Source organism: Dipodomys merriami, unplaced genomic scaffold (assembly GCF_024711535.1).
Source record: "Dipodomys merriami isolate MVZ:Mamm:240054 unplaced genomic scaffold, mDipMer1.0.p SCAF_1263, whole genome shotgun sequence".
NCBI classification, from domain to species: domain Eukaryota; kingdom Metazoa; phylum Chordata; class Mammalia; order Rodentia; family Heteromyidae; genus Dipodomys; species Dipodomys merriami.
Genome location: NW_027202564.1, coordinates 188,094 through 196,322, shown reverse-complemented (window position 1 = coordinate 196,322; position 8,229 = coordinate 188,094). Strand labels below are relative to the sequence as shown.

Here is an 8,229-nt window from a genome sequence, read left to right as displayed (position 1 = left end):
ATAAGGAAGGGGTAACACTGTTAAAAATGTACTCATTACTTATGTAACTGTAACCCATCTCTCTGTATATCACCTTCATAATAAAAAAACAAAACAAAAAGAGAACTCATCCAAATACAGAAAATCAGAGACAAAAATGAGACAACACAACAGATATAAGCAAAATTGAGAAGTTATAAGAGAGTACTTTGAAAATCTTACATCAATCACCTGGAGAATCTTGGAGAAATTGATGCTTTCCTATACTGGATCTGAAGCAAGAAGTAACACATAAGAAGAAATGAAAATGAAATGTCAGTAAACCACTTCCCATTCCAGAAAAATCTAGGCCTCAATGAATTTACCATGAAATTAAGGCCTGCAAAGAACTTACAATACACAGATGTAACTCTTCAATGGATAGAAAGGGAAATGGAATTATCAAACACATTCTATGAAGCTAGAATTAGACTCTTCCTCAAATCACATAGGGACTCACCAAAGAAAGAGAACTATGAACCCAACTCTTTGATAAGCAATTATGCAGAACTTCTTAATAAAATTCTCACCAACTAATTTCAGCAACTAACAAAAAATAATATTGTATGATCAAATAGGATTCACCCTAGGATACAATTGGATTGAATATTCTTGTCAATAATCATAATACAAACCATCAGCAGAAGCAGGGACAAGAAACACATGATCGTCTATAGGGATGTAGTAATAGCTTTTAACAAGCTCCAATACCCCTTTATGATTTAAAGGTCTGAGAAGCTAGGAATGCATGGAACATTCCTCAATATAATACGCACACACACTCACACACACACACTTACACACACACATATATGACACACACACACACACATATATATATGAAACACATATCACACACACACACACACACACACACACACACACACACACACACACACACACACACACACACACACATATATATGACAGAGATAATTAGCATTTACCTAACCGTGGAAGCACGGAGACATTAACATCAGGAATGAGACAAGGATGTCCACTCTCTGCACTACTCTTCAATATGGTAGTGGACTTTCTAGCAAGAGCAATAGGCAAGAGAAAAACATAAAGAGGATCCAAATAGGGCAGAAGTAAAACTATCCCTTTTTTACAGATGAAATGTTCCTGTATTTAAAGGACTCTATAGCTTCCTCCTCCAAGTTACTAAAGGTGACACTAGCCTTCAGGAAAGCATCAGGGTATAAAACCACAAGAGTCAGTAGTTTTTCTGTGTTACCAACAATGGGAAGATCCAGGCTGAAATCCAAAAAACAACCTCATATGTATTAGTTTCAAAATCAAATCAAATCTAAACTAAACAAAACAACAACAGGAATTAATTAATTTAATTAAAAATGTGAAGGACCTCTACTGTGAAAACTTTAAAAATCTAAAAAGGGAAATTGAAGGAGACTCAAGGAAATGGAAAATCTTTTAATGCTCCTGGTTGGAAGAATTTACATGAAGAAACTGCAATACTGCCCCCAAACTCATCAAAATCCCAACTATATAGTTCAATACAATAAAGAAAGCAATCCAAATTTAATACGGAATTACAAAATTACAGATGAAACAGAAGGCTTAGAAATGAACTCATGGGCCTATAGTGGTCTTACACACACACACAGAGAGAGAGAGAGAGAGAGAGAGAGAGAGAGAGAGAGAGAGAGAGAGAGAGAGAGAGAGAGAGAGAGAGAGAGAGAGAGAGAGAGAGAGAGAGAGGAATTCTATTCACCCATCAGAAAGGATGACTTTTCACCAGTATTAAGGAAAATGAAAGGCTTGGTAAAATTATACTAAGAGCAAAAAGAACGGAATGCAGACTCAGAGCAATATAAGTTTCATGGATTCATTCATTTATGGTAGCTAGAAGGTGCCTACAAATCTACAAATAAACAAGACTGATTCTATCTCGTCCCAGTTAGAATGGCCATTATCAAGAAAGCTAACAATAGCAAATGTTGACATGGATGTAGCCAATTGGGAACTCTATTACACTGTTGGTGGGAAATTACACTTGTTCATCCACTGTGGAATGCAATACAGAGTTTCCTGAAAAGACTAAATATAGATCTCCCTTAAGACCCAGTAATTCCCCTCATCAGCAGTAATTCAATAAATAACAAACAATCTCACATGAAAGCTACCTGCATAACACAGGCCCAGAGTTCAAGGACTTGCAAAACGTTACCACTGCTGTTATTTGTTTCTTCAAATATGAACTTTTGACATGAGAAACCAAATCATTCTATTTGCAGTAGCTAGGATAGGACTTAAATGTTGTGGGTGATAAAAAGGCTTCTTTGTTGAATGTTAGGAAAAGAGGTAGGCAGTCCAAGAAAAGGGAGATTTTTTTGTTGTTAGTCTGAAGGGCTTGAAGTCTGGGCTTGGGCACTGTCCCTGAGCTCTTCAACTCAAGGTGAGTTCTCTACCTCTTGAGCCACAGTGCAACTTCTGGTTTTCCTGTGGTTAAATGGAGATACGAGTCTCAGGGACTTTCCTGCCCAGGGGGCTTTGAACCACAGTCCTCAGCTTCCTGAGTAGCTAGGATTACAGTTGTGAGCCACTGGCACCAGGATAAAAATGAGGGAATTTTAGAAAAGAAAATCCACCTCTTCACCTGTGTCTAAACCTCAGATATCACTATTAGAACACTTCATCCTCAACTCATTTCATCAGATATTTGTAAAGTTTCTCTTTCCCTTTATGTAGGAATACTGCAGTCAATATCAACTCAGCTGTGGGACTGGATCAATTGTATGTTAATTGCTAGCACCTAAATCAAGAACTGTTACATCAAAACAAATGAACCCCTCATTTGGAATAATTGTTTTCTCTTTTTATTACAAATCTGTGCTTTATTAATTCCTAATGTGATACTGGACCTCCTAACAGACTGATGATATTTTCTTTCTCTTCAGCAATTGTCCTTCTCCCACATGTGGTCAAATATTTAAGATTTCAAAGATTTCCATTGATAATTCATTAAGTTGACCTCTAAGATAATGTGCATTTCTGGAATTTGGTCTGCTGTCTTGTCCTTACATGCACAGGCTTTCTATGATTTATTTGTTCTACAAGCAATTCTACTTTCCAATCTTTGTGTGATCAATTTTAGTCCCTCTCATCAGTCTTTCTGACCCTCTCTCTGGAGTCTCATTTGAGTCTGTCTCATAAAAAATATATTATCAACTAAATGACTCTCAACTTCTGTTTCTGGCCTGACTGCATGTAGTCTGTGATAGCAGCCCTGACTGGCTGTGCTTACTGGAGTGTTTTTTGTTTGTTTTGTTTTGTTTTGTTTTGTTTTTAGAAGTCTAGGATCACTATTGAAGGTAGTAGCTTTTCTGAGCCTTTGTGATCCCCTGGCTTAGAGTCAATGGGTTTTTCTACTAAAGATAAAAAGAACAGGTGACTAAATTTCTGTTTAAATTGTCTTAAAATGAGGCAATCTGGCATCCTTGCAAAGCCATAAAAAATCCTCTATAACCAATTACAGAAATGTTATATCAAGATGGCTTGTTAAGATGACTGTTCATTGGAAATGTTCATCTCCAAGTCACCACCATACAACTGATCACATTCCTGGGAACAGACTTTTGGAAGAAAGGTTCCCCTTCCTTCCTTATCTTATTATAGATCAAACCATAATATTCTGCATTTGTGGTCAGCCTGGAGCACTTTTTCCCAAGAATATTCTGTAGTGTAAAAGAGGACCAACTATCAAAATAAAGGTGAAAATACTTGTCTACTACAGAATGATTTATTGTGCTTATATCTATTGTTATTTTAACAAAAAATCTATTGTTATTTTCATTACTTCAAACACATAGATAATTTATATTGGGATTAGACAAGTGGCAAAGGATTAATAGAATAAAGATTCCATTTACTTTCATATATCCAATATAATACACTTAACCCCTTATGAAAAATTAAATCCAACTGTAGAAACAATGTCAAAAATATAAAATAAGCCTTAATATGAATAATCTGGCACACATAAACCATCATCTACTCAGAAATGCAGTCTCTCTATAGATATTTATTTGGTGCAGAAAAATAATTAATGTATATGACTTTTATGTATCATCTGAAATACTCCTCGTGTATATAATTGTATATAATTTTATATACAATTTTATATATAATTTTATAAATTCCTAGACAGGAATTTAACGTGCATGTAGAAATCAAATTTCCACATTTTATGCTAGATGAGAGGAGTCATACTCTCTTGTACTGTGTGGTGTGAATTTTACCACAGTGCTGAACCCTTCCACTTAATACCAAAAGTCATTTGCAATAATTTATTATTTGATGTTAAGATGAGTGCTAATTGTAGAATACACTTAGAATTATTACATTAATTCACAGAATAGAAAAGTAATGATATATTATTTGTTTAAATTCCAATGCTTCTCAATTTTACAATTCATGAACTATATTATTAAAATTAGATTCACTTTCTTCTTTTCTATAGCTGCTAAAAGTAAAATTATATATTAAGGATTCAACATTAAGAAATCAATAATAAGTAAATTATTAAAATGATATAGTACTAAACTGTGATTTAAATTACAGTTCTAACAAATTGTGATGTAAACAACTGTTAATAGAATTATAGTTAATATTTTTAAACTTACCAGCTTGTTATTTGTTTCCTAATTGTGTCATTTGTTATTTTTGGTCCAAGTTGTGTCTTCATCTTTATTGTTTAGTTTTCTATTTTATCTCTATTGGTTTGCTGATTAGTTACTGATATGAGGCTGAAAATCTGTATGCTAGTTAATTACTTCCTATGTTAAAGTAAAATTTCTGCTCTCCACATCTGTTCTACTCTTAGTATAGTATTTTCCCCAGTCCCATATCCTGTATTGCTGCTCTCATGTATTTTATTTTAGTTTATTTTTATTGTGAAAATATCGTACAGAGGGATTACAATTACATGGGCAAGATAATGAATAAATTTCTTATCAAGCATTGTTGCCTCCTCCTTTGTTTCCCCTTCTCATCCATTCTTTATTTTATTTTTTTTATTTAAATTTTACTGTCAAGGTAATGTACAGAGGGATTATAGTTACCTAAATAAGGTAATGAATTTATTTCTTTTCTAATTTGTTATCCCTTCCCCCATTTTTCTCCTTCTTCCCTCCCAACAGCCCCTCCAAGATTATTTCCAACATATTGTCTTCTCTCCCTTGTCCTTTGTCTCACCATTTTTCCCTTTCCCTAACCTAGTTCATATCAACATATTTACAATAACCAGGGTTATTCAAAATCAAATACAGTGACTAAATATTAAATATTAATCAAATGTTAATCAAAACCAAATACAGCGACTACAGAGGATAAACTATAGGTGGGGAAAACACAAAAGGATAAAAAGAAATCATGCAGTACATTAAGAACAACAACAACAAAAAACATGTCTTGGAGTTCATTTCACTTGGAATCATCTTATACGGTCATATGTACATAGCTAGAGGGCTATTCTGCTCATCTACTAAGATTATCCTTGATGTACACAATCATGCTCCTCTATTACCCAGTAATCTCACTTCTGGGCATTTAACCATGTGGCCACAAGCAATGCCACAGTAAAGCTACCAGCACAATTATGTTTATCACAGTATTATTTACCATAGATAAGATATGGAATCAATCTAGAGGCCCCTCAGTAGATGAATGGATCAAGAAAATCTCTCTCTCTCTCTCTCACACACACACACACACACACACACACACACACACACACACTCACGGAATACTATGCTTTCATCAGAAAGAATGATACCACCTCATTTGTAAGGAAATGGAAGTTCTTGAAAAAAAATTATATTAAGTAAGCCAGACTTAAAAAAATATAGGTCCCAGAGTTTCCCTTATTTGTAATAATTAGTTTACACCAAGGATAATCTCATGTATTTTAATTTGACATTTTGTCCTATGTTGAGCATACAAAATTATTGCTGTATTGTTTGTTATTATTTCTGCAAACAGGGAGGTATATTTAAAGAATTATGTTTCTCTTATCCATTACTGGAGGAAGAACACCCAAAAGAGCAACCCCTATAAGGAATAACAACTCCTACTTATTTAGCTTCATTCCTATGTAAGGCCAGTGTTGTCCCCTGTATCCTCATGTTGTAAATTACAAATCTATAGCGGTTCATCCTGTATCTCTACTATTTTCTACATTATGACCTAAATGCCCCAGCAATTCTACTTTAAAAAATTCTCTCTTAATGTTTGAGGTGTGTGTGTGTGTGTGTGTGTGTGTGTGTATGTGTGTGTGTGTGTGTGTGTGTGTGTGTGTGTGTGTGTGTGTTACAAAAATCAGAAGACAACATTTTACCTCATTTAGAATACATCATTCAAGTCATTATAGGTTGTGGATAATGGGAGAAGTCTCGTTTTAAGGATGAAACATAAAAATATATTTGTGCATGCACCACAGTTTATTAGTCTGTAGTTGAACACTTAACTTCAATTTATATCTTGGCTTTTGTGAATAATGTGAATAACAATGAAATACAGATATATATATACAAGTTACTCAGAGAGAAATAATCACATGATTGGTGGATCAGATGATATTTCAACTTTGGATTTCTTTAGAAAACTGCATACTACTTTCTACAAGGAGAATACTAACCTGTATTTTGACCAAGAGTGTAGAAAGTTTCCCTTTCTCCACACTCTCATCAGCCAACATTATTACCTTTTGAGTTTTTTAAAAGGGCAGGTTTTTACTGTGTGCAGGACCCAAGATGACCTCAGACCCAAATCCTTTTACTCCTACCTCCTAAACGCTTCGAATTACAAGCCTTTACCACCACACCTGGTTCTTTTGATTTTTTTTGATGAGGTTTATAATAGTTATGAAGTAGTATCATAGTAATTTTGAATTGCATTTCTCTAATGACTTCTGTTTACAAAGCATTAAGCCATCATAGAAGTGGTATTAAACACAACTTGTAAACCCACTGGCAATTTTCTTTGGGCCTGGCTGACTTCACTTAATATAATTTTTTACAAGTCTTTCCATTTCCTAACAAATGGGGCAATGTCATTCTTTCTGATGGAGGCATAGAATTCCATTGTGTATATATACCACATATTCTTGATCCATTCATCTAGAAGGGACATCTAAGTTGGTTCCATATCTTAGCTATCATAAATAATGCTGCAATAAACATAGTTGTGATAGTAGTTTTAGTATGGTCTTGTTTGTGGTCATTTAGGTAAATTCCCAAAAGTGGGATTGCTGGGTCAAAGGGGAGCTTTATGGGGAATCTTTTGAGGAACCTCCATAATGCTTTCCAAAGTGGTTGAACACGTTTACATTCCCACCAACAATGCTGTATGGTTCCCTTGTGGCCACATCCCCTCCAGCTTCTGTTGTAAAAATATGGAACACTCCACGAATTTGCATGTCATCCTTGTGCAGGTGCCATGCTAATCTTCTCTGTATCGTTCCAATGTTAGTGTATGTGATGCTGAATTGAGCACAGAATATTTTTTTTTTGTTAAATAAAATGTATTTGTATTACAAATATTTCATTCATCTCTCCAGCCATGGTAAAACCAAACCACCTCCATGCCAAATAGCTCCTGAAGTAATTATTTAGGAATAGAAGTTATCACAATTGTATAAAAATATCTACCCACCACTCTAGAAATTAAATCTGAACTTATAAAGGATTGGGATTAATAATTATCTTTTCCTATGTTGCCAGGAATAGGTGGTGAATATTTTCTTTTTTTTTTAATTGTATTTTATTTTATTTGAGAACATACTGTATAGGGGGGCTACAATTACATGGGCAGGATAATGCATACATTTCTTACCAAGCATTGCAGCCTCCTCCTTTGTTTACCCTTCACTTGCACAGAATATTTTTTATATCTAAAGTGCAATTGATTTTTTTAAACTGCACAATTGAAAAAAAAGGAAGTTCAAAAGAATTGTCGTGAAATTTTACAACCATATTTTTCTTTTTTTCTTTTTTTATTTTTATTTTTATTTTCTGTGAACATACTGTACAGAGGGGTTACAATTACATGGGCAAGATAATGAGTACATTTCTTATCAAGCATTGCAGCCTCTTCCTTTGTTGACTCTTCACATCTCTTCCCAGCCTCCTCCCCCGGCTCCTCCCCCCCCCCCCCACCAAAGTTGTAAAGTTCGTTTTCGACATGACAACT

General features: G+C 34.5%; 1 non-coding gene across 1 annotated transcript; it reads right to left on the bottom strand.

Annotated features, from left to right (window-relative positions):
* Positions 1–7,426: 7,426 nt before the first annotated feature.
* LOC138824127 (U6 spliceosomal RNA) lies at positions 7,427–7,533 on the bottom strand. The gene has a single exon (XR_011371009.1). It is a non-coding gene; the product is annotated as a U6 spliceosomal RNA (small nuclear RNA).
* Positions 7,534–8,229: the final 696 nt, after the last annotated feature.